General features: G+C 53.3%; 1 protein-coding gene across 1 annotated transcript in view; it reads left to right on the top strand.

Moving 5' to 3' along the window:
- The first annotated feature begins 4,870 nt into the window (after positions 1-4,870).
- The window catches only part of GSN (gelsolin), a 54,124-nt gene continuing 32,596 nt past the window's right edge, over positions 4,871-26,398 (top strand). The window contains exons 1-2 of the mRNA XM_039234619.1: positions 4,871-4,965; positions 15,438-15,531. The gene's annotated coding sequence lies outside the window, so the exon portion shown is untranslated. The remainder of the gene's footprint in view (positions 4,966-15,437; positions 15,532-26,398) is intronic.

Below are 26,398 nucleotides of genomic sequence, written 5' to 3'. Positions count from 1 at the left end.
CCACGCCCACCTGTCTTAAGCACCTCCATGCCTTTACCTGTGGAGTTCCCCTTGTGATACCAACTGCTGTTTTCAGAGCCCTTTCTATGCAGCGAGCAGTTGAGATGGATAATTTCATTTCATTTTCCCACAACTCTTGAAGGTGGACAGAGTTATCAGATGAAGAAACTGATGCTAGGGAAGTATCCTCCAAGGCCTGGCTCATCTGCTTATTTGCAAGTCTTCTGGGGCCCTGTCTGTGTCCCCCAGCCTCATTCCATCCCCACCCAAGATTCCTCTGTCTTAGTCCCTCTAACACCCTATTGTAATTGTCGGTTTCCTTGGCCACAGGCCCTATAAGGGTTGAGTGTATGGCTGATTCCTCTCTATGCCCTTAGCCTAGCGCAGGGCTCGGCGCATAACTAGTACTCAGAAAAGCAGCAAGTAAATAATAAGTAAGGAAAAAACACAGACCATGAACTTCTTCTGTGGGTACATAAAAGGATATAAAAATAGCACTGCCTCAAAGATTGTTTTTTTTTTTGGTGTGTGTGCATAAGGGGCTTTATGATTTCTTATTTCTAAAGTACAGCAGTTTATAGTCTTTCTTAAAATAGGTCTCCATTTCTTAACTCCAAATACCTTCCGTATAAATTAGTGAGTTGTTATAAAGCATTATAGGAAGTGTACAGGGAAGGGCCCAACGTCAGGCCCTAACACTATCAGGATGAAATTAAATAATCGTGGACCTTCAGTGAGAGGCCTGGGTGGAACCTCACCTTCCCCCTGACTTTCCCCACCTTGGCCACAGAAAGAGTCTGGGTTTTGTAGATGCACCTGGACTCAGGCTCCAGGTCTAACACTCACCCAGCTGTGGAAATGTAAGCAGGTTACTTACCTTTTCTGAGCCTGTTTATGTATTTGAAAACTTGGAGATTATACCAAACTTGGCTGTATTTGTAAGGCTTAATTGACATAATAAATTGGCATAATAAGGTGGCCAGTAAGCACTCAAAACGTGGTGGTTATAATTACAATTTTACTTTTTATTACCCTACTGTTGTAGGCCAGCTGTGCGTAACTGCGGACGGGCTGTGTTTAACAACCAGCTGTCAGAATTCCTGGAAATTTAACGGCCAGCTCTTGTGAGCTGATCGAAGCTAGTTCTGACACATCACTGAAGGGACCCAGACTCCCTCCCGTCTTCCAGGCCTGTCTTCCTCTGACAGCCACACCTTTGCTTATTCTGTGCCCAGAGCAGAAGATTCCAGCCCATTCCTCACCTCCAATCTTATTCTTTCCATCCAAAAGAAGGAATTCTTTTAAGGCCCGTGGAATCCTCCCGCCCAGACACTGCCTTCTCTGCCTGGCTTTCCCTCCCCCTTTCTCTCCATCTACAGGTTACAGTGGGAGCAGCCAGGTTTGTGCAATATGACCCTGTCTCTCCGGTGAGAGTCACCTGGATAAAGGGTAGGCATCTGACCCAAGTTAGCATCTGGGCCACAGACAAAGATTCCAGTTCTCTGCTGGTAAAAGCCATTTTGTGGAAAGCAGAGATGCTTGTCCGTGTTGAGGCAGAACAGAAAGCAGATGGGCAGAGATGGACCATGGAGTCAAAGCCCTTTCCAGGCAGCCTTTGTACTCAGGCCTGCATCTGGCCTGACCCCGAGGCCCAGCTGCATCCCTGTCCCCAAGGCTCCTTGGGGTATTGCAGGATCACCTAAGAGCATCTCTTCAATTAATCCCTTGCACAAAAATCCGGATCTGCTTCTAGGAACCTGCTGGAAGGCACTCAATGCTCAATAAATGCTCGTCCTAATAACTCATTTTTCTGAGGCCAGCTTCTGGAGAGCTCTGTGTCTGAAAGAGTCCCAGTGGATCCCAAAGTCTTCCCTGGCCAGCCCAGCCTTCTCTTCTCTGAGTTTCTCCACACCGATTTACCCACGTCCATGAAGCCATTTAACGAGGGTCTCACTGACTCTCTTTGTGGAAGATGGTCCCCTCAATATGGCGGCCTTAGCCTTCAGAGATGGCCATTCCTCATGGGCCCAGTTAATTAACCATAATCATTATGACTGAAACTTTAATTCCAAACTCTGATAGTCCTGCTTGGTTTTTGTGTCTACTCCTAATACTATCAATGTGTTTGGGGTGCGGTGGGGGTTCTAGTACAAACATGGAAGCCAAGTAAGGACCACTCCTGTGGGTGGGGAGAGGCATTCTCACAAAGGGGAGCAACACCTCCAAATTATCTACTGTGTAGCCTGTGTGTGGCCTTTGTTTCCTGAGTGGGAGGAGGTGGTCTTCTGGCAAAAGGCTACATCAAACTTCCACCATGAGAGGGGGTCCATATTGTGAAGAACAAGAAGACGTTCACCCTGGGGGCACCTGGGTGGCTCAGTCGGTTAGGTGTCTGACTTCGGCTCAGGTCATGATCTCAGTTTGTGGGTTTGAGCCCCACATCAGGCTCTGTGCTGACAGTGCAGAGCCTGGAGCCTGCTTCAGATTCTGTGTCTCATTCTCTCTCTGCCTCTCTCCCACTTGTGCTCTGTCTCTCAAAAATAAATAAATGTAAAAAACTTAAAAAAAAAAGAAGAAGAAGAAGAAGACGTTCACCCTGAAGGTGAGGGTCCAGGGCCAAAAAGGCCTTACTGATGCCTAGAGCCAGGAGGGAAAGGAGTACACACAGAAGTCTAGAAAGAAATGAGAATAAGATAGCAAGGCAGAAGAGACTTCCTAGCACTCATGCAAGGCTGACTTGGCCCTGACTAAAAGGTCAGGTCAAGATCTATCTTGGCCAGCTGTGAAACAGACATGTTGATGTATTTAAAGCAAAACACTAGGAATTTGCTTGCCCCTTCGATAGAAGTGCTAGTTACCATCATTGCCGTCATCATCATTATTTTTAATTATTTCTGGCGGCAGCCTATGCTCACGTGCCTCTCCAGTACCAAGTAGAGCAATCACAGGGTTATGTGTGGAAGCCTGTGCTCCGCTGGCCTCAGTTTCCCAGTTTCTAAAGCAAGGGCTTGGTCCCGATGTTCTCGAATGTTTCCTGCATCTCGATCTCATATTCTCTAGTTCTAGGGAGACACAGATTCAGAGGTTTGCCTTTCTTTGCAGGAGAGAAGCTGCTGGGGTTGAAAATGATACGTTGGATAAACCCAAGGCATGTGTATGGAGGGATTATAATCAAAGCGCTCAGAGCTCAATAGTGGGTTTCTGCCTTTCTCCCCATCTGGCCCACAGGTGGCCATAGGCAGCCTCTGAAAGAAGCAGAGAGTGGTGGAGAGAGGGTATGAGCCTCTCTTTGGGGTGGGCACCCTGCTTCGGTTCTTAGAGAAAGTGGAACTGAGTAGTTTCCCAAGCCAGGAAAGGTGGCAGTGTATGACAGAGGACATTGGGCAACGGAGAAAGGTCAAGGACTCCAGTGTGTATGTTGCTACTTGTGTGAACTGGGGAGAGCTACTTAACCCTCTCCGTGCCTTGGCCTCCTCACCTGAAAATTGTACAAGGTAACACCTACCTGGAGGGGATGTGGATGGGGAGCTGAGCATAAAAGTCGATAGCACAAGGGAAGCCCAGAACACGGCCTGAGGTGTTCAAGAAATGGTTCCTGTAATTACTGGGGATGCAGAAAGGGAGTGTAGCAGGGTGGAAGAGCCGAGCCGGGATTCCCCAGGCCCCGTGGCTTCCCTGGCTGCCACTCAATGGAAAAACCAGGAAAAAACAAAACACACACACACACAGAAACCCCAGGAAGTGAGTATGGTGTTCTTCCTTCTCTGCTACTTGAACACCAACTTTTCCTGCTCTGATCCCCAGAACCTGGCAATTACTGGCTTGGTTCATTTTACCTTGTGTTAGAGGGAGGTTTAACCCAGCTGAACAGGGAGCTGCCCTGAGCACCTAGGCTGGGAATGGACATCTTGGGTCATGTGGTCCAGCTTCCCGCTGTGGGCATCCTCCCAACTTGGAGGCAATATCAGGGGCCTGAGAATCCACGACGGCAGCGCGGCTGGTGGAAGGCTGTCCTGTGCCCTGTGCCATCATAAACGCCTGTTTCGCAAACAGTGCCATCACATCGAGGAGAGCTACCACTGGTGGAGAATCCACAGTACCTGCCCTTGTGCTGAGCCTCTCTTCTCTGCGTCTTCCCAACAGCTCCGCGAGGAGGCAATTATATCCATTTCACAAGGAGCGAAATGACACTCCGATAATGTTAAGCCACTTGCTCAAAGTTACAGCGCTGGTGAATGTCAGCAGTTCCAAACAAGGCCGTTTGATTCCAAAGCCCCTAAGGATTCTTTGTGAAGGTTCTATTTTAAGGACGGGGATGCACTTGGCATTTCTTGATCTTTTTCATTCCGAATGAAGTTGGAAACATTCTTTTTCTTCCAGTGGGTCGGGCAGCTGCTTGCGCACCTCCCTGCTTTTGCGGGGAGCCCATCTCAGGCTCTGGGGAAGCGGGCTTTGCCTCCTGAAGTCGGAGCTCCCAGATGCTCCAATCTGCCTCGCGGATCCCAGCTGAGCAAGGCGCGCGGCCCATCCCAGCCGAGCTCTTTGGCGCCAGCCCAGGCCAGGCGCTCCCTTGGGTCTCCTTCCCCGCATCACGCTGGAGATCTCCCCCTCGCTGCACCGAAACTCAGTTTATTCCCGGGGGCGGAGGGTGCAGACGCCTTCCTCGCAGGGATGTAGCCAGGGGTTTGGTAGAGGAGTGCAGACTGCTCGGGACGAATGCTAGCCTGCATGCAGCCGGAGTCGCCATCCTCGCGGCCGCCCACGGGCGGGGGCCGGCGCTCCGCTCTCCTCCCCCCTCCCCGCCCCGCCCCCCCCCCACCGGCCCGGCCGCCCCGCCCCGAGGGCGGCTCCCGCCCGCGCCCTGCCCACCGCGGCGGGACGCGCGCACAGCCCCCGCCGCGCCGCCCGGAACCAGCTGAGCACTGCTGGACCCTGCAGCCGCCGTCGCCAGCGCCTCCGCAGCAGGTAAGGGACGGGGCGCACGGCCCCGGACATCTTGGGGATCCCGGGCATCTGGGTCCTTCTTCTCCCTCCCCTCTCGGTCGGAGCTCGTCCCGGCAGCGGGGCATCGCTGGAGAAGGGCTTCCTCGCTCACCGTGCTGGTCGGAATTCCAGGGGACCAAGAAGGGTTGGATGGGGGGGGGGGGTTAAGACAGAGGAGGAGGGGGGCCGGGCCTCCCTCTACAGGCCCCCCGCGGTGCTGCGAGCGCCTGAGCTAACCTTGACCCCGCCCTCGCGGGTGAGGGGCCTGGGCTCGGAGTCACCCCGGCGCTCCGGCACTCGGCGTGTGTCCCACCCGGGCTTGCAGGTGGCCGCGCGTCTGCGGTTTGGGCGGTGGCTCCGCAGGGGCGTCTGCTCGGCGGGTTCTTGACTCCAAGGTAATAATGCCTTCGCTCGCTCTCCCCGGGCGATGAGGAGCCCCCCACCTCCTTCCTCTTTTGGAGCCCAGGACTGTTAGAAACTCCTTCCTTGTGCTCTGAAGTCGGCTGGCATTTGTTAACCTGACGGTCAGTGTACGCTCCTTTCTCTGACTCACACGGAAACTTCGATCAGAGTTGAAGACAGTGATTGGAGTCTCCCTTTCTCCCTGGGTCCCCATCTCTTCGGGGGGCTGATCACCACCACGAATCTGGTCCCAGCAGTGTACCCCTGGCCCAGTGCTGGCTGGCCGCTCCAGCGGTGGCCAAGGGCAAGCCCAAGGTTTTGGAAGGCAGGGGGGAGCCTTGGGGTGTGGAGGGGCCGTCCGCTTCTTTTGTAGCCTCTGTCTGCCCTGGCATACACTCTTTCTCCCGCCTTTACATCTTCCACCAAAGCCTAGAGGGCATCTTTAAAACCACCAGCACTCTAAAGAGCCAGAGGCATTCAGGGCCGTTCTGGGGGTAACTTGGGCTTTGTGGAGGGCGGGGCCCCTGGGGAGGAGCCTCTGGTTTGTTTGGCTCCTGGGGACTTTTCAAACACTTAATCCTGTGGGGCCTGTTCTCCCAGGGCTACTTTTCTGACTCGGGCCCTGGGACCTCTTGCGGCACCACACTTTACAGTGAGTAGCTTGCCGGCGTCTCACCTCAACCCCATCCCACAGCTGAGAGAACGCAGGGCCCAGAAAGTTTGCGACAGGCTCACAGCCACACAATGACAAAGGGGCTGAGTCCTTCTAGCTGGTGGTGCTTTTGACTCTTTCTTGAGTGTTCCATTCATTGAGACATCCCCTCTCCTACCCACCCCCACACTTGCGGGGGCTGGTTGGTGTTCCTAGGGGACCTTAGGGGGAAGAGGCTTGGGACAGAGGAGGGAGGCGGGGATGGGGGGACAAGGCAGCATCCAGCTCCCTTGAAATTCCACTTTCCTTTCTGAGGCCTTGCTATTTATAAATGCCAGGAAAATTGTAAACAGCCGGGGAGCTTGGGTTGGCACCCGGGGGCAGTTACACGGCTGCAGAGAAGGTTTCCATGTGAATCAGGGAAGGGAACTTTACTCCAGAATTTTCCATAGTCTTTTTTTTTATTACGAACTAACACGAATCTGGGAAAGCAAGCAGCTCCTGGGAGGGCGGCTGTGGGGTTTGCCTCTCACGGCATTTCCTTCCTTCCTCGATTCAACACTTTTCTGGGCCTGCATCCTCTGCCTTGCCCTGTGAAGGAGCCCCGAGGAGGGCAAAGCTCTCTGTCCTCAAGATGTTTCCCATCCATAGTGGCTGACACAATCATGTGATACTGAGAGTTATATCAACCCATAAAGGGGTGACTAAGTCTGTTTGGGCGACCCAGGCCTTGGAAATCGGTAATAGGCTCCCAGGAGTTAAAGGAATCAATGGAAAAGACCTTCTAAGAAACAGGAATAGCTTGTGCAAAGGCACTGAGGCTTCTTGAGCAAATCCATGGCTAGAGTAACAGTGAAGGAAGGTGCAGCTGTGGGGGTTGAGACTGTAAATAAAGATTGTAACCTAGGGGTTTGGACTTTATCCTGAAGGCAATGAGGAACTGAGAAAGGTTTCAACCACAGCGATGATAAAAACTCTCACTGATCTGGTGGTTGGTGTAGGGGATGCACTGGAAGGGGTAAACTGGAGGCACGGGGAGCCTGAAGAGGCTGTTGCATGGTCCAAGTTGAAGAGAGGGCAGTCTGAGCCAGAGAGTGGCCACCATGATAGGTCAGAGTTGCACATTTTGGAAGCCCAGCCGAAGGTCTTGGATCCTGAGATACATTTCATCTGAAAGCAGACAACAGGCTGACAAGCTACTGGGCAAGGCTACTACATTATTTTGAGTTTTGCAGTATTGTTATTTTTCTTCCGTTTTATTATTTTTAATTTTTTTATGTTTTATTTTTTTCTGAGAGAGAGAAAGAGAGACAGCATGAGCAGGGGAGGGTCAGAGAGAGAGGGAGACACAGAATCCAAAGCAGGCTTCAGGCTCTGAGCTAGCTGTCAGCACAGAGCCCGACGCAGGGCTCGAACCCACGAACCGCGAGACCATGACCTGAGCCAAAATTGGACGCTTAACCGACTGAGCCACCCAGGCTCCCCCCGCTTTATTATTTTCAAAGCAGAAAAAAATGGTGTTAAAGATTCAAGCATAGAGAGGAATATAGTGTAGACTTCATCCCTCCAGCCCCAATTCTCTTCCCAGAGGTAGCCACAGTTAGCAGCCATGTGTGCACTTTGCCAAGCTATTATGAGCAAGAGCTGTTGACTGGATGGCTTTACACTTCTCAGCCATCCGGTGCCATGTGGGTCACTTCTCTTCACTCCTGTGGGTAGTTTGGGTCTTTCTTGGGAACTTGCCAGGTAGGTCCCTGAGATGATCTCTGCATGATCTGTATTCCTTTGCTGAGGCGTTGGTCTCTGATTTCCTTCAAGCAAACTTTACAGTCTGTATCTACAGCCTCTGAGTATGTATATTTGCCTATTAGAAGCCAAGAGAAGTCAGAAGCATTGATTTGGGAGTGGAGCTGCAGACTTAATTCCTCTGAGTAACCTTTGGCAATGTCCGGCTCTCTGGACCTCAGTTTCCTCATCTGTAAAATGGGGAGGGGTGTTGGTTGGCAAGATAATAATAACATAGCTTTTAGTATACCAGCCACTGGAACATTAATTACTTCCTTGATTCCTCCCAACTCATCCTGTTAAGTACTTCTATTTCCCCCTTTTACAGATGAAGTGCCCGAGCCTAAAACAACGTGTCTCTGGTTTGGATGTTATAAGATGATGGGCGCCAGGATTCTGGAGTTCTGACTACAGAGCTCTTCAGTGTTGCACTCAATGTTATTCTGAAATTTCCTGGTACTCCTGACATTGCGAGCACTGCTGGGGGCTTCACTGTGGCTGTGATGAGGGCTGTGAGTCAGTGCGCACAGCTCGGAGCTCAGCCGTGCAGCAGAGGCCTGAAGGGCCTCCCAGTACTGTTTGGAAACATCCTCTTCTGTACTATCAACAGGCTTCCAGAGCGTGGGTCGGTCTCCCTTCCGTTTCAGGGAAGCAAGGCTCCGAGAGAACACAGGATTGCGTGTCCCAGGTCCCTCGGGGAGCTGGGGTCCCAGCCAGGGCCATCTCCCCTTTGGCAGAAGAATGCAGGGAAAAGCAGGTCCCAGGAGTTATGCATTTTGGAGGGGAGGGAAAGGGAGAGACCGGTGTTTAGGCAGCCGGGTATGTTAAACAAAAATATCCCCTCCCTTTCAACTGAGCGAGCGTGTGTCATATTTCAGCCTGATGTGGTTTGTGAGTCTGTAGACCACAGGCAGGCTGGGTTCCTGCTGCTCTCTGGCTTCCCCTTCCCTGCCCCCTTCCCCCACTCCTGCTCCCCCACCATATGCCCGCTCTCCCTGGCCCTGCCCGGGACCACATCAGCAATTTGAGGGCAGGGCAGAGAAAATCGGCAGGCGTGGTGAGCGAGGCTGGGCAGCAGAAGGCCCGGACTTGGGTCCTGGTTTTGCCACTGACAAAGCAGTGAGTGACTTGTGCTAATGGGTGCCTTTCTCTGGGCCCCAGCGTCCACCCCGCACTAGAGAGGTGGGCAGGATAATACCACGCTTTCCTGGCTCTGATGGGCTCTGAGTCAGAAGACTTTGTGCTCCGTGCAAGAACGTGGACTTCTAGGTGAGCCCACAGCCCATTATGTTTCACCTGCACCAGTGCCAGTTGGAGATGAGCTACCGTTCTTGAATTTGGTCTTCGTGGACTGAATAGGTTGCCCCATGTTGCAGATAAGGAAGTTGAGGCCCAAGATTCTTTTACATATCTTATTCCCTGTTCTACAAACAATAAGAATCATGGCCACCGTATGGAACATGCTTGCTGTGTGTGTTCACGGTCTTGTTCCATCTTCTAACAGCCCTATAGTGGAGGAGACACCGACTCCGTTTGACAGATGAGGAAACTGAGGCTCAGCCTAGAGAGATGAAATGATTTGCCTTCTTTTCTTTGAGCCTCACACTAGCCCAGAGGTTGTCATAATGGGCTCCACTTTGTAGATAAGGAAAGTGAAGTGTGGAGATGTGAGCTCCCGGAATGGGTTTAGTCATCGCTTCCCTCAGGTACCTTAGCTGAGGGGCCACACCAGTGGGAGTGGATTTATTTATGCTGCTGAACTCACTTAAACAAATAGTGCTACTACTTTCCAGCCTCAACAAGGATTTTCGGAGTCTAGCTTATTTACCAAGCAAAGGATAGAGGGTATATGTGAGCCTTCAGGGTGGGGTCCGACCCTTAACTTCCCTTCTGTGAGTGGTGTGGTGAGGCTCGGCCCCCAGTAGACACAGTAAACACTAGTTAATTTTGGGGGAGTGGCCAAGTGGTATGGGTGGTATACCCATGGGAGATGGGCGCTTTTTCCTCCCTTCCTCTAAGGGCTTCCCCCCCCCGCTTCTTTTTCTAATTATAACGAATACTTATGATAGGAAATTTAGAAAATAGTAAAAAAAAAAAAAAAGAACCGTACATAATTCTGCCAATGTGGGATGATCATTTCCAGCACATATTTTTTTTTTACCCCTGAGTAATTGTGGTCATACCACATTTATAATTTTTCTATTCTGACTTTTTTTTCCCAGCATTGTGACAGAAATATTTTCTCATGTTATTAAGGACTGTAAATTTAATTTGTAAAAGAGTTTGAGAAGTAGTCTCTACCTAAGTAGATAAACACATATTTATTTAAAATCTTTTATTCCAGTAGTCTGGGGGATTGAAGAAAGGAAATAATGCATTTTGTTTGTAAAAAAAAAACAAACAAGTTTTAATTATTATTTTTTTTTAATGTTTACTTATTTTGAGAGAGAAAGTGTGTGTGTGTACAAGCAAGGGAGGGGCAGAATCCCAAGCAGGCTCCACGCTATCAGCGCAGAACCCAACATGGGGCTTGGTCTCTCACCCACGGTGAGATCATGACCTGAGCCAAAATCAAGAGTAAGACACTTAACCTACGGAGCCACCCGGGCGCCCCAGAGACAGAAATTGATTGTCGTAAAGCACCCAGTGCGTCATCTGCTTGCTAGTTCACAGCTTGTGAGATTTCAGAAGATCTCATCTAAACCAAAATGATGGGGCGCCTGGGTGGCTTAGTCGATTAAGAGTCCGACTTTCGCTTAGGTCATGATCTCGCGGTTCGTGGGTTCGAGCCCCGCGTCGGGCTCTGTGCTGACTGCCAGCTCAGAGCCTGGAGCCTGTTTCAGTCTGTGACTCCCTCTCTCTCTGACCCTCCCCTGCTCACACTGTCTCTCTCTCTCAGAAATAAAAAAAAAAAAAAAAAAAAATTCAAACCAAAATGAGTTCAGTTGCTAAACCCAATGCCTGGGAAGATTAAACAACCCGGCCGTGATCAGATGCCTAGGCTTCCTTGGCAGTGTCATCTTGGGAAAGTCATTTCCCTCTCTGACTGGTCTCCCCTAACTGGGAAATGAGAGTGGAACCTTCTCCGGTTCTCTTGGTTCTACTTTTCTGACAGTGGAAGGTTTGATTTCAAGACCCAGTAGCAGGTCTTGGTCTGTCGATGATAGGGTGGTTTTTCATCTCCCGACAGCAGATGGTAGGTCAGAGACCGAATCCTCTGACCTAAAGAGAGAGGTCTTTAAACCTTGCTTTCCTCAGGGAAAGGGTTGTATTCACAATATTGCATTTGGACACGAAAGATGTTCCAGCGGATCTCAAACTTACTGTGAACACGAACCACGTAGGCTTTTGTGAAAATGCAGATTCTGGTTCCTTAGGTCTGGGGTGAGGCCTGAGGCTCTGCATTTCTAATAAGATCCCAGGTAATGCAGAAGTTGCTGCAAAGTTAACACTTTGCAGACTAAGATTCTAAATCCCGTAATCAGAGCCCAGGCTAGAGCTCAGATCTCTTAATGTCTTACCTTTGAGATAATTTCTACCCATCGTATTTGCCTCCCTCTTCTGTTCCCAACATTGAGCCAAACTGGTTAGTCCGCATCAATGAGCTTCTAGAATCTGAACAGCCCTTGAAATATTTTGCTGCCTAATTGCAGAGGAGGTAGGGGCCTTCTGTAGGAGAGAGCGACTCAGCAGGAAACCATCTGAACCGGGAGAAACACAGCTGAAGCACCTAGCATTTGTCTGAAACATTTCCACCAGAAGTTTTTATACTTAAGATTATAGACATTCTTCTCTCTCGTCTGTAGGCTGCAGACTACAGCGTTTGGGAGGCCCCAGCCTGTTTTTGTATGCCTCTGAGCTAAGAATGGTTTTTACATTGCAAAAGGTTGTTACACACACACACACACACACACACACCCTGAAAACCAAACCAAACCAAACTCAAACCTAAAACCAAACGAGGAAGAATATGCAACAGACAAGATATGTGGCCTGCAAAGCGGAACATGTTTACTAAAATATTTACAGGAAAAATTTGCTTACCCCTGATCTAGAGTAACCAAAGCTTAAAGCTTTTTGGGGGTTTCTTTGTATGTGCGAGGCCAGGCCTTAATGCTTGAAATTTAGCAAGACCAAGATGCCTTGAGGCAGACTGACTGTGGGAGCTGCACTGACATCTTGTGGGACCCTCAGCCCATGGCTTCACCTCCCTGAGCTTGTATCCTTCCTTCACAAAATAGGAGCCATGGTATGTGCCTGGCAGGGTATCATGCAGGTGAGACATGATGTATGTAAAGAGTCCAGTACTTGGTATGTGCTCGGAAAATAACCGTTGTCACTGGGGTGGCCATTTGAACCCTTCTGGGATTACTAGGCAGATATCAAGTTTCTGCCACCAAATCTGAAAAGTCCTCCCTGTATGCTGGGAGCAGTCTTTTAGGAGGAAAAACACCTCTGGCTTCAGCTCCCCATCCTCCCACCCCCCCTCCTGCCTCCACCCCCCCAGGGCAGAAAACTCTTATTTAACCAGCCACCTTAGACAAACGGGCTTCCTGGTGACTTGCGCAATTTCACTAACAGTGAACTGTCTACCCAAAGGTCAGCCTTTCCACGGGTGGGCAGCTCTAACAGGCAGTGTGTTCTTACCCCCCGGCCCCCACTCTCCCCTGCTCTCAGATATAATTCAGCGAAGGCGCCCAGAGGGCCCCAGATTGGGATGGTGAGCGCTGGAAAGAAACGTCTCTCTTTATGGCTCCCTCGGGAGCGTGTGGGCGGCGGACTAGAGTCAGTGGTTTGCAGACCTTGTTTTTAAGTTGCTGCAGCCTTAAGGTCCAGAATGGAAAACAGACCAACTTGGAGCTCGCTGGAGTTAATTCTAAACCCAGCAAATTTGCAACCATGGGGCTCCCGAGCCTGGGGAAGAGTGTAATGCTCTTCTTGCCCATAGATGGCAGCACCTGCACTCTCAGCTTCTCCGAACCTGTGCATGTGCGTGAGTGTATGTCTATGTATGTGTGCACACGTGTATATGCGTGTGTGCATGCATATGATTTACTAGCTTCTTCCTTTGGTGACTCTTGAGCTATGGTGACCTTGGCTCTAGGCAAGGCCCTGGGATCCATGGGAGCAGATTTTAGTCCGCTGGGGGAGGCTCACTGGGAAAGGGACCGTCATACAGTGGGACAGGGAAGAGTAGAGGCCTGTGGGAGCTCCAAGGAGCTCACCCTTACGGGCGGGGGGGGGGGGGAGGTTACATCAAACTTCCTGGAGGAAAGCGGGGCTCGATCATGAGTGGAAGGAGAAATGATGAACAGGGATGGAAGAGGGTTCTAGAACAGAGGAGACTCTGAAGATTACATGAGGACTCGGGGCGAGTGTGACTTCGCCTGGCTGGAGCTTGGAGGGGTGTGGGGGGAAGACAGGACCTAAAGAGGCTGACGCTTGGACCAACGGGGACAGATCATGAAGGGCATTGAAAAGTTCACTGAGGATCTTGGTCTTTATCTGGGGGTGGGTGGGGTCTAAGAGAGCCAAGGAAGAGTCTGAGCAGAGGAGTGGCGTGCTCTGGGGCTGGGGTGGGGTCTAAGAGAGCCAAGGAAGAGTCTGAGCAGAGGAGTGGCGTGCTCTGGGGCTTGCACTGTAGGAGAGAGAGGAGGTGGGGGGACCGGCCAGGGAGCAAGCACTGTAGTCACCCGGATGAGAGAGAGGTGGTGGCGCCTGGACCAGCATGTTGGCAGTGGGGGTGGGGACAAGATGATTCCTTTGAGTAGAGCTGGCAGGGCAGGGTGAGGTGTTGTGGGAGGCATGGGTGACAGAGCAGGGGTGGTCGAGGAGGGTGCGCCCTGGGGTCTGGCCTGGCCCGGCACGTGGATGGTGGGTGGTGGTGCTGTTGTGAGATGGGAAGCACCGGGGCGGGGGGAGCAAGCTACTTTTGGGAACAAATGTCTCACCACTAGTGAGGATGAGGGTGTGATCTGCAGGTGTGTAGAAGGAAAGGGGGACTGGATTTCGAAGGCTTGTGCTCACACGGAGTTAACAGAAAGTGAGGGGTCAGTAGGCATTTGCCGGAACCCACCCCACCCCAACCCTGCTTTGATCCATCCCGTGGAACCAAGATGGAGGAGCTTCCTGAGGATGGCCACGGAGGAGGCACTGTGGGGCTCAGAGAAGCACCAGCCTCTTTTTCGGATGCCCTGCCTTGCCTATGTCAGCCGCTCACAGTGCGGAAACACACCGGGAATGCCTGGGCCATTGACCGCCAGCTGAGAACAGGGCTCATTTGTGTCTTAATCCCCGGAGTCCGAAGGGCCCCACTGCTTGTGGGATCTGGGACTCTCTCCTTGGCTTGGAGAAGCTGGTTTGGGCAGAGAAATTTTCCAGTGCAGGCAGCAGCCAGCTTGCTTAGCTGCCCCCGTGAATGTCGATGACTGGGCGCTCTGGGCAGTGAGGAAGGGTGAAGATCCAGTTTGTCCCTGAAAGGCGGGGGAGCCAAAGGGCTGGGGTGCATGATCCACTCTGGGGCCAATCTCGGCTGGTCCTTTGTTCACTCTTCTGGCCCATATGCCCACTGCCCTTGCTGTTTGCCTGCTCGTGTGCAGGACTTCAGAGACCAAGCTCTGGCAGAGCTCATAGCCTGATGGGAGAGAAAGACCCATCGCCAGCTAATGATAATATGGTCTCACAGTCACAGACAATGTAAACAGCTTGGGTCCCCAAACTGCACAAGTACAAAATGAGAAAAAGATAAATTTCTAGAGAAAGGCTTAGTGTTTTAATTAAATATCAGAGTCACCCTATGCCCTGTACAAAACCCCTGATGTATTGTATCTCATTTAATCCTTATGATAGCCTATGAAATAAGTTCTGACATAATCCTTCTTTTTACAGTAAGAAAGCTGAGACTCAGGGTGAAGTAACCTGATCAAGTTACACAGCTAGTTAAGTGAGGGGTCATTTTGTCTAACTCCAGAATCCTGAACCACAGCTCTGACGCTGACCATAAGCAGAATTCAGACATGTGCTGGGGTTTGCCTACATGCAGATGGGATTTTAGGCTGGATTAATAGAGGCATGATATCTGGAATGATGGAGGTGAGAATTCTGCTTGCCCTGCCCTGGCTAGAGCTCTCCTGAATGTCAAATTTTGGATCTTGTGCTGGCAGTAGGAGACAAATTCATTTGGAGCTGAGTGGGGAAGGTGAGGAGAGAGGGAGCCAGATGCCTCGTCTTAAGAGAAGCTGGAGGAAAGGCGGTATACAGCTTGTAGAAGACTTGAGGAGCCCAAGATCACTGTCTTTGTCTCTAAGGAGTTGTTGGGAAACAGGGTGACAGACCTCTTCTGGGTGAGCCGAGCGGACAGAGCTCAGTCCAGCAGGTAGAAGCCATAGGGAGAGATTTTAGCTCCTCCTAACAATAGTTCTTTCAAGCAGCCAAACTCTTCAACAGATGATCTTCCACCTTTGGCAGGAAGTGAGTTCCCCATTGCTTGAGGTGTGCAAGTAGGGGCTGTGTGACTGTGGTGGGAGGTGCTGGGGACGAGTGGAAGTATCAGATGGGGATTTGACCAGATGACCTTGAATGCCTGATGTTGAGACTCTTGGCCCCTTATTTACAGGTCGTGCTGATAACCCGCTTGAACATCAGTGCCTCTGCCGTGGTCCCGGCCCCTCTGCCCAGAGCCGCCGTCTTCCCCCTCCAAGTCCTGCGAGGTAGGTGGAGCAGTGCAGACACACCTGAGTGTCCTACACCCAGCTCTGGCTGCCCTGGGGGTCTGGAGGGGACAGTGGGAGCAGCCGCTGCTCACCGCTGTGGATTCAAAGGGAGTCCCTGTGGTTTCTCTGGGGAAGCTCGGAGTGCGTTTCTGCCCATTGCTTCATTTGCTCCTCACCCTCCCTTGAGAGGGAAGCCGGCAAGGGCAGGATCCTGTGGGGAGGAGACAGGAAGGGCTGGGCTGGGCGCCAGGGCTGTGCCAGTTCTCACTGTGTGGCTGCAGGAAAGTCGCTTTCCTTCTCAAGGCCTCTGTGCATTCTCCTCTTCCATAAGAGGGCTGGTTCCCCAGAGGTACAGGAATTCTCCCCGAGGCTTCGGAGAGGTGAGAAAAAGCCTGGCATGGCTGGGCGTGGCTGCCAAGTCTCGGGCTTGTTGACCACAGGAGGGGACCCAAGCTGTGTGGGCCACAGGCCAGGTGCATGAGTCATCCCCACCTGGGACAGCAGGGTGGGGCCCACCTGACTATCAGAGTGTCGCTGCCGGCTGGAGGAGGCCGCCATGCAGAGTTCTAGGCGGGAAGCAAGAGCCCCACTTCATGACCCAGCCTGGGCCTCAGTCTCTCCGCCTTTAAAATGGGTGCATTGCTCTTCCACCCACCCTCCCACCTAACAAGGCTGCCGTGAGGACTGTGCAAGCCTATAACAAGCTTTGTGAGCTGTGAAACAGGAAGGATCAATCCTGGCTTCCAAGGCCACAGCAGAAGTGAATTTCTAATAGCAGCTGTCTGGAGAGCCTGGAAAACGCCCCTGCAGCTCATGACATCACCCTTGGTGGCCAAAAGGAGAAGGGGCCGTACGACTCCAGGGTTTACTCATCTGCGGTGACCCAGCTGGCTTTGGGGGGGTGGGCGGTGACGCTCTGTTCCTCTTTCCTCGAGCTCAGATGCAAGGGCCTTTTGATGGTCTCCCGAATGCTTTGTCCACGAAGCCTGGGATTCCTAGAAGGCCCACTAGGCCCTGAGATGGGACTTGGCTCACGTCAGCTGCACCCTAAGGGCTCCATAGACACAGGGTCAACCCTGAGGCTGCCCAGAAAAGAGGGGCCTGGAGCCCGTCTTGGTTCTGATGCTCCCGCTTTTGAAACCGAGGCCTGACAGCAACCAAAGCTGAATTGCCCCAGAGTCATCTGTCACCAAGAAGAGTGTCATGCTCTGCCAGTGCTTTTGGCAGCGCTGACACAGGGACCCGTCTCCTGCTGTCCCCACTTCTGCAGACCGTGCAGGGCCAGGCCAGCTCAGGCCCAGCTGCGTACCTGTTAACCGAGAGCTTTGCGCCCCTGCTCCCTTCACTGCTGTCCCCTGGCAGCGTGCCCTGCATCACGTCCCCCTCCGCCGAACTCCGCTTCAGCCAGGGTGGCCCCAGTGACCTCCTACTTGTGAAAATCCGGTGGCACTTCCTCAGGTCTCCTCATCCCAGGACCACCTCTCTGGATACCTTCTCCTTCTGGAAGCGCTCTCTCCTTGTTGCCTCTGGGAGGCTGCCCCACCCAGCTTCTCTTCCTCCTCCTCTGATCTTTTTAGTTGCGCCCTGTTTCCCTGCGTCCAGTGTTCACCCAGATTCTTCCCACCTTCTGGTCGTGAGTCACACATGAGTTCATTTGTTCACGCACTCGTTCGTTCAGCTGCGTGGGCGTCGACAGATGCTTGGTGTTGGAGAATCAGCAAAGAGCAAGATTTTCCATCCCTCGCGGCCGTCCGGTCTTGGGTTTTACACTTACCCAAGACTCCGATCTTGGGTCTTACCCTTAGCCCTCATCCACGCAGCAGATCTGGCCTTTCTTCAGCGATGAGAGCGCATGGAGTTGGTGGCCGTGGTGGCGTCTTGTCTGGACACATGACTGAGGCCGCCCCGAGAAAGCCCAGACCTGGGGAGGGGGCGGCGGGTGGCCGCTTGAGCAGGGAAGGGAGCCCGCAGGCAGAGGGAACAGCGCCCGCGAGGTGGTGAGGCAGGACCTTTGCATGTGGAGCCACTGAGGAACTGGAAGAAGAGAGCATGACTGCAGAAGGCACTGGAGACTAGGCAGCATCCGCCCAGGCAGGCCCGAGGGGGCCTCGGCCAGAGTTTGGATTTTATCCTAAACCACGGGGGGGCGGCACCGGAAGTTTTCAAGCATGGGAGCAGACCGGCCCAGGTTGCATTATTAGAAGGAGCCCGTGAGGGGGCTGGCGCCCCGTCCCTTCCGATGTGTCCTGAGGGTGTAATTTTCGGCTCTTCCACAGTGTGGTGTCCTGACACTGGGCCTCCGTCGAGGCTTCGAGGCTTGGTGTTGGTCTGCCCTGGGAAATGTGCGCTTCTCGGCATTCTCTCTGCTCTTTGCAACTTCTCCTTGCCCAGCCCACCTTGCTGAGCTTCCGTGCTGCAGAGGGGAGGTGAATCGGACCCCGCCCCGCGCCTGGAGATCCCGATTTGTGTGGCTGAGGCTGGAGTGAGCCAGGGAGGGCTTTCCTACTCGGTGTCAGGCACCGGGCTGCGGGGGCACCTGGACTTTCCGGACAAGGCCATCGCGTGGGCGTCGGCACGCCCACAGGAGCCCCTGTGCTCAGGGACCAGGGAGCCGGTGGCTAAAGCAGGAATGTGGGGCTGAGGTGGGGAGTGGCCTGAGATGCGGGGCCCTGGGCTCTCCCTCCACCCAGGGAGACGTGGACAGGTTTTGAGCTGAGGAGTGATTTGAACATTGGGATCTGAGAGCAAGTGAGAGGCGGAGGGGACGGCGGATGGGAGGCGCAACATTATAAACTGGTCGGAGAGACTGAGTGGCACTGGGCGGAACCTTGTTGTTCCCACAGTAAAACGCTCTTCCCCTCTCCGTCCCCTGCCATTGCTGCTTTATGTCCCCGTCAGTGGCACTTCTGAGCCGCCAGCACCGTCTCTGCAGCACCAAGTGTGGTCACATCCTGGGCTCCAGAGGCAACAGGTCTGAGCCTGAAACATCACTCTGGCCCCGACTTGCTAGTAACATCCCTTAACCCCTTGGCCTCAGTTTACTCATCTGTGAAATGGGAGTGGAAAGGGATTGTTGAGGATTAACCGAGGGGGGAGTGAAGTCTGAGCATATGCCTGCTGCTCACTGACAACCCAGTTATCTTTACTTTCCTGTCGGTTGACAACAGCCCCATCCATGTTGTAATCAGTCCCCTGGGGAGTCCTCTATGGCCATACATCTGTCATCATCCCACCAGCACCTTTATCTTATGGCTGAGGAATCTGGGACCCAGAGAAAAACAGTGACTCCTCTGAGGTCACCCGGCCTTTCAGTGGCAGAGCATACACCTGTTCATTTCTCCCTCTTGCTGTTCTCATTTTTCAAAATGCTGATAATTTAAAAAACTCCCAAGTCAACTGGGGAAGAGGCAACAATGGAATGCTCCCCCAGATATTTTCAAGGAATTGCCTGACTAGAAGAAAGAAAATCATCCAACCACCCTAGTGACGTCTGGGGAAATCGAGGCCCAGAGCGAGGTTGTGGCTCGCCCAGGATCCCCAGAGAGCAGGAAGCAGAGAAGGGGCCACAGGGCCGACGGCCAGCAATCAGCAGTAGTCAGGCGGTCTCTTCTCCCTAGCCCACTGCCTCTTGTTTAAGGAAGTGAATTAAAACATGAACAATGGTTTCCTGAGGAGGTTTTGGGTTTTAATGTGCCAATGTGTCAAGGACCATTTCCGGAACTGTGTGTGCCCATGTGATGCCTGTGGAGTCGGGCCTGGCACAGCTATTTCAGACTAAGCCACAGGGCCCTATTTATAGGCCTGTGCGATTAGGTCGGTGTGGTCGGGAGAGGCTTGCCTGCCCTCTGCCCAGCCCGGCGATGGCCGAGGAAGAGGCCCTCGGGGGAGACTCTGACCCCTGGGTGAGTAGCAAGGGGTCTGGGGTGGTCCCCGAAACCTGCTCAGAGGAGGGGCTCCGGGCAGGCCTCAGGGGAAGCCCCACTCCTGACTCCCAGGGTCAGCCGCCCACCAGGGCCTCTGAGGAGACCAAACCAGCTCTGATCCTTCCCCCTCCTGCCTAGGAGCAGGCTAGGACTCCTGGCATTCGGGACCCTTCCCCAGCCACGCCTCTCCAGTGGTGGCCTTGCTTGGTGTGGGTCACACCTCCAGCCTTTGCCTTTGCTGTTCCCTCCTCCTGACTTACTCGGTGGTTCCCAGCTCCCCAAAGCCAAACCTCTCTTCATTCTTCAAGGCTCTGCTCAAATCTTCCTCCTCTGCGGCTGTTTGGGCCCTGAGTCTCCCCGCCTTGTGCTCCCACTGCCCAGAGCCACTTGAGTGACCACCCACGTTCCTGTGTGCTCCCCTCAGAGCCGGGAGGTCCTGAGACGAGGCCTGACACAGAAAAGAGATGCATTTGCAGCTGAGAATCTCCCACAGCCTTTTACCTTATTTTTGTTGAGATATGAACTGCATGCCAATGCATGCAGGAGGTATGCTTTACAGGGGTGTAGGAGTGAGAGCAAGGCTTCTGAGCTAGATAGCCCTAGATCCACACCCTGCTCTGCACTTCCTAACTACGCCACCTGGGACTGAGCCCCTCTGAGCCTCAGTTTCCCTGCCTGTAAAATGGGCATGATGCTAGCCATGGGTCTTGGGGAAGCATTATCAATAAGAAAAAACTTACACATACTTATCATGTTGTGGGGTCTGTAATAAGCTTCTATGTGCAGCAGTAGGTGCTGTTTCCAGGTGGGGAAACAGGTTCAAAGCAGGGATGTGCCCTCCCTAGGGTCCCACACAAATCCGTGGCTAGTAGGAGGGACCAGGTCTTTCTTGGGGTCCTGGTCTCTACCTCCACCCTGTGTTCTTCTCCCCTCCCTCTCTTAGCCTCCTGGGCCTGCTCTGTTCCGCAGATCAGGGGAGGCTTTGTTTGGGGATTGTTTTTCCTAAGAAGTTTCCTCTGTGGTGCCACAGGATGACTCAGACCCCTGAGTCACCGGGAGGCTGAGGGCCAGGGAGGAGGAGGGAAAGGAGAGAAAGGACAAGGAAGGGGGCCCTACTTCCAGCCCTGGCTTCCCCACTGCTTGACCGACTAGGTCTGACAAGTCCCCTGTCCTGCCTGGTCTCAGTTTCCCCACATGTGAGAGGAGAGGCTGGGCTTTGAGGAGTGGCTCCCAGTCCAGGCTGAGCCTCAGAATCCCAGGGGCCTGGGCCCCACGCCTGTAGATGCAGAGGCTGGGTGTGGGCCCTGGGAATCCAGCGTTGTGGAGCTCCCTGGGTGATTCTGCTGCACACCTGGGCCGCGGAGGTGTTTGGGAATAGTTCAAGGCTATTCCCAGCTCAGAGAAGTTGCTTAGCCTCTGTGACCATCTGTACTCACTTTTCTTGCTGTGTGCTTTGGCGAATGGTTCATAGGAAGGAAGTGCATAAGCTTTAAAACAACAGCTTTTTGGAGGTGTCGTTTCTGTAAGTTGTCAAAGCAAGTTTACATGTAATTTACACACGCATCATTCACCTGTTTTAATTAATTCAGTGCGTTGTAGTTAATTTACAGAGCTCGGTCCCCATCACCACAATCCAGTTCGAGAATATTTTCGTCACCCCTAATCATCCCTAAATGATGCCTGTGCCTGCTTGCCGGCAGCCTCCACCCCCACCGCTAGCCCACCACCCATCTCCTTTCTGTCCCTTTGAGCGCCCAGACCTGTGTGCCCGTCCGAGTTCGCTCTTTCTAGCTATGTGACCTTGTGTAGATTATCGGCCCTCTCTCCTCCACAAGAGAGGGAATAATCTTATGCTTCCTGTAGCTTCCTGTTTGAATTTCACGACTGTGGTAGAAAGTCTGATGCATTGTGTGAGCCAGGGAGGTGGGAGCCCCGGCATGCGGTATACAAGCAAGATACCTGGGTGTGCTTATAACAGTCTTAGCAAACATTGCATTGACTCACTTTGTGCCATGCGCTGGGCTGAGCAGTTTAAATTTATGATCTCTTTTCATGCCCGCAACAACTCTTATTAGGTGAGTGTTCGTTTCATTTTTACTTTGTAGCCAAAGTTATCCAGGCACGGAGGTAACTTTTCTAAGGTCAAAGAGGCAACATTTGGAAGGGCTGGGAGTCCATCCTCCTTAATCATTACACTAGAGATGGGAATGACGGAGCGAGGGACACCATTCACCGACCTCGCACAAGGTTTGTGGCACACGCTTTCAAGGCTCAGGACCTGGTATTTCGAAAGCGGTACCTGGAACAGAGTGCATCGAACAACAGTGTGGGGACATGGTGTATGGAGCGTGATGTAAGGTGTCAGTGACAGGAGACACAGTGCATGGAACATGCATTGGGGCTCATGTGCAGGACAAGGTGTGAGGAGCACAGGTCTGGGCTGGGGCACAGAGGACATGGTGCACGTGACGCTGGGGCATGGGGGCCAGGGCAGAGGGCTTGAGATACAGCCATGGGCTCTTGGGTCACAGAGGGACCCTTCCATGTCAGTGCCTGGGGCTCTAGCACAAAGCAGCAAGAGCCAATTCTCTCTTCTCACAAAGGCCGGTCTGTTTGCTGCCTCCTCCTCCCTGTCTCTTTGGATGCCAGAGAGTGGGGGTGTCCTGGGGGTGTGGGGCCCAGGGTACCCCCTACCACCCTGTGAGCTCAGACAGGGGTCAAGGCTTTGGGGCCAAGTCCATGGCTCAGAAAGAGCCCGCCAGGCCCCCAGATCCCTTCTGTCAGAGGCAGCTGTGAGCACCAATGTTGGCTGGGCCAGAGCCCAGTGATTTTCCTCTAAGCCGCCCTCCTGCTTCCCCCCTCCGGCTGCCGCTGCCGCTGCTGGCTGCAAGCGCGTCTGCATTCCAGGGGCTTAGGAGAGAGCACACACAGCTGCTGGGGTGGAGACGCAGAGAGCCACCAGCTGCCGTGGGAGGACCAGGAGAGGCCGCAGGTGCCTGGAGGCTGCTGTGGCTCCAGGCTAGCATTTCCAGAGCCCCCTGGCGCCTGGCGCTCACTGCCTTATCTTGTCTGGTCTGCACTGGAGCCCCAAGAGCCTGATAAGGAGTCTGAGGCTCAGAGAGGCAAGGTCATGCAGAGGCAGGGGCAGAGCCGAGGCTAGACCCCAGCTCTTCTGGAGGCCGGAAATTGGCATGTAGAGGTGGCCCAGACTTGTTGGGGGTGTCAGTGGGTGACGGGCTGAAAGAGCATGGAGGGCCTGAAAGGCCAAGCTTGGGGGTCCCGACTTCTGGTCTGCGCCGGGGGCCGTGAAGGGTCTTGAGTAAGCAGTGATGCAATCTCCATGGATAATGGGCGAGTCGAAGGCAGTGAGGAATCTGGTGCAGTGGTCCCCGAGGACAGATGGAGACCCTGACCTAGCACAGGCCTGGGACGGGGGGTTGGGGAGTAGGTGTGAAGCACAGAGTGTGGATGTAAGGCTGAGCACGTCAGCTCCGGCTTCAGCCCTCTTGTCATGTCCTGGTGGGGTGACTCTGGATAGGCCAGTGTCACTGAGGGTTCCCAAAGCCACCGGAGGGAACGGTGCCTGCGGGGTGATGCTGCTCACTCGGCAGGTCCCCAGATGGAGGTGAAGCCGGGAGAGGAGACAGCACCCACTCCGGACCCCGACTGTGCCAACTGCTGGGTTGTGTGTGCTGGGTCTTGTTTCATTCTTCCAGCTGGTTGCAATTATTTTCTGAGCCAGGAAAGGAATAAAGCATTCCACTATTGTACCTCTGCTTATAATTAAGAGGGGGAAAGGACTTAAAAAAAAAAGATGAATAACAATAAAAAATATCTTCGAGTCTCGGTAGTTCTACGGTGGGTAAACGCTTGAGCTAAATTGCAAAGAATCTCTCTTCATGCTACCGGCTTAGGAATTTTGCCACAACTGACTTTTACTAGGACCAAGTTTTGGCAAGCCTGTAAGATCATCTGACCACTCTATACCAAGGACCTAGGCTCAGAGAGGTTGAGTCACTTGCTCAGGGTCACCAGATAATGAGTGATAAGACTGGGATCAGATGGTGACTCCAGAGCCCGTGTTCTTTCCGGTGAGGGCAGATCAGAGAAGAGGTCAGGGTGTTCTAAGGAGAGACTCGTGAAGGGGCTGGAAGGCAAGGTGGGCCCTTCAGGTGCTGGCTGGAGACCCACTCCTGACATGCCTCCCCGTCCCAGGCACCAGCAGCCATTCTGGGTCTCTGGGCCTTGGCTGGGCAGCCCCCCAACCCTCTCCTGTTTTGTCTCAAAGGACACAGAGGTAGAGGTCGAGGGTGGATATGGGGGCCAGGGAGCTGTGTGTGTACAGGGTCTGGACATATGCTGGGAGTCTGTCTTCCGATGGCATGCTTATTGAGCACCGGCTGCAGGCCAAGCATGGTGCCAGGCCTCCTTCAGTCGTCCCCAACACCTTACAGCATAGGAATTGTCACCCCGTTTTATAGAGGAGGAAACTGAAGCACTGCAGAAAGGCCACGTTCCCGGTCCCCTTGTGGTGGGGATTTGGGCTGTGTTCAGACTCACGCTGGACATTGCCTTGTGTTCTGGGCAGTGAAGGTTGTACAGTCTTTACCCTGCTGGTCTTTCCTGGCATCCTGAGCTCACGAGGGCTTGGCCCCCGCTCGAGGACTCTGTCATCGCTCCTCTGCCCTCTCTGTGTTTCTCGAGAGATCTGCCTGCAGGATGTAGACTGATACCCAGGTGGATAGGCTCATGCTTCTTGCCAGAGCCCAGCACGGTGAAGTCTTGGCCGTAGCTGGCTGTGTGAGGTTCGGGGACAGAGAAGGGCTTCGTTTGGAGCCTGCAGCAGAAGGGACATGTCACTGTCTTCTGATGTCCTGTCGTCATTATTCCCAGCATGATTGTGAGCCTAGGAGCCATGTCACGTGCCTGCCAGACAGGCAGGAGGGGACCTTGGCCAAACACACAAACATTATTCGCCTTTGCTGTTTCTTTGAGAACCCTAGAGCCCCAGAGCCCAAAGGTCCTTAGAGGTGAGTTGGTTCATGGTCACCTGAGTCCTCTTGGCTGGGTCGCCGCTGGGCAGCTCATTATTTCTCTGGAAGAGGGGGAAAGAAAGTGACGTTTTTGAACATCAATTTTATGCTGGACATGGTGTTAGAATCTTTCACATTTATGGTCTCACTCAGTCCTCTCCACTTGCCTTTGTGAAAGGTATTTTTACCCCAGTTTTATATATATGAGGAACTTCAGTCTCAGAGAGATTAACCCAGGCCACCAGTAAACAATAACCAAAGCTTTATCATAGCTGCGTACTCTATGCCCAACACTTCGCTCAGCCCCAAATGTATTAGGGGCTATATTCTCACAGCAACCCTAGGATGGAGGTATTATAATCCCCATTTTACAGATGAGGAAATTGAGGCCCAGAGAGCAAAAGCTACTTGCTCAAAGGCACCCAGCTAGGAAGTGCTAGGTCAGGGATTCAAACCCAGATTTTCCTGGCAGGAGCTCTTTCCACAGTCATGCACACTGGTTTTCTCTCTCTGAAAACCTTTCCTCTGGCTCTGGTTTGGGCATCATAGGCCCTGCCTCCCCAGAGGTTTGCAGATGGAGACTGTGTCCCTGTCTTCTACTGGCCCCATGGCTACCATGCCTGCAGTTGGGCCCTCATTGCCCTGCTGTTCATTTGTGTAGGCTGTGGAGTGCCAGAGGGGCTAGCATACAGTTTCTGTCACTGTTTACAGGCCCAGCCACTGCTCTGTCAAGACTCCCAGGGCCAGCTCCTCCCGTGGGGAAGGGGAGACAGACTGAGAAGTGGACTTTGGGAGGAAGGGTGATGGGCCCCAGCCGTGGCCAAATCTGGCTGTTTCCGGGGCATGGGGTCAGGCAGTGGTGGGGCCAGGCCCCCTCCAGATGTCCTGTCTTGGCTCTCAGAGCTAGGTGGGGTTACCTCCGGAAGCTGGAAAAGGGCCAGTGGCTTCAGTCCCTGGGACGGTTGGCCTCTGCAGGGTGGCATCCGCCAAGCCTTGCTGGCTATCTCCCCACCAGCTGTCCACACCCGGGGTAGACTGGGCCAAGGCAGAGGGCCAGCTGGCTCTTCCAGGGAGCCCCGTCCTATAATGGGCTCGGGCTTCAGCTCTGGACCTGGGGCCCGAGAGCCGGGTTCTAGGTCTGCCCTGCCAAGGACTTGCCGTGCGACTCTGAGAAGTGACATGCTTGTCCTTGATGTCATTGTCCACACACAAAGAGAATGGACTGATGAACACAGCGGCTAATGAGTCCTCCTGTGTAGCTCACTCCGGCAGTCTGGCTCCAGAGCTCCCAACCATTCTTTTTTTTTTTTTTTATTCCTGAGAGAGCGACAGCATGAACAGGGGACGGTCAGGGAGAGAGGGAGACACAGAATCCGAAGCAGGCTCCAGACTCTGAGCTGGCTGTCAGCACAGAGTCCGATGCGGGGCTTGAACCCACAAACTGTGAGATCATGACTTGAGCCGAAGTCGGACGCCTAACCGACTGAGCCACCCAGGTGCCCCCCAACCATTCTTTAACCAGGCCCCACGATCCCTATTTACAGACTCAAGGCTCAGAGGGAAAGTAACCTTTCCCAGGTCACCAGGCTCAGCTCAAGAGTCTCACTGTCTGGCCTGTAACCTTCCGCCTGCACCGCACCCCCACGCTGCTCGCATGTGATGTCCACATGCTGAACAGAGGCCTCTGTGCAGAGAAAGCAGGCAGTTCAGGGAGAAGGGTGCTGACTTTTGGGGGGCTCCTCCTGTGTGTCGGGCCTCTGAGCTTCTTCCTTTCTCTGTGAGTTAGGTGTCATTCTTCCATTTTATAGACAAGGAAACTGAGGCCCTAATCACAGGTGCTGAGTTTCCCAGGTTCTAAAACACATGCTCTTTCAAGGCCACAGGCTCCCCACACCTCTCGGAGGCCCT

Source organism: Hyaena hyaena, unplaced genomic scaffold (assembly GCF_003009895.1).
Source record: "Hyaena hyaena isolate Hyena2069 unplaced genomic scaffold, ASM300989v1 scaffold_90, whole genome shotgun sequence".
Taxonomy (NCBI): Eukaryota; Metazoa; Chordata; class Mammalia; order Carnivora; family Hyaenidae; genus Hyaena; species Hyaena hyaena.
Note: the sequence above shows the minus strand (reverse complement) of the source record. Positions and strands in the feature narration are given on the sequence as shown.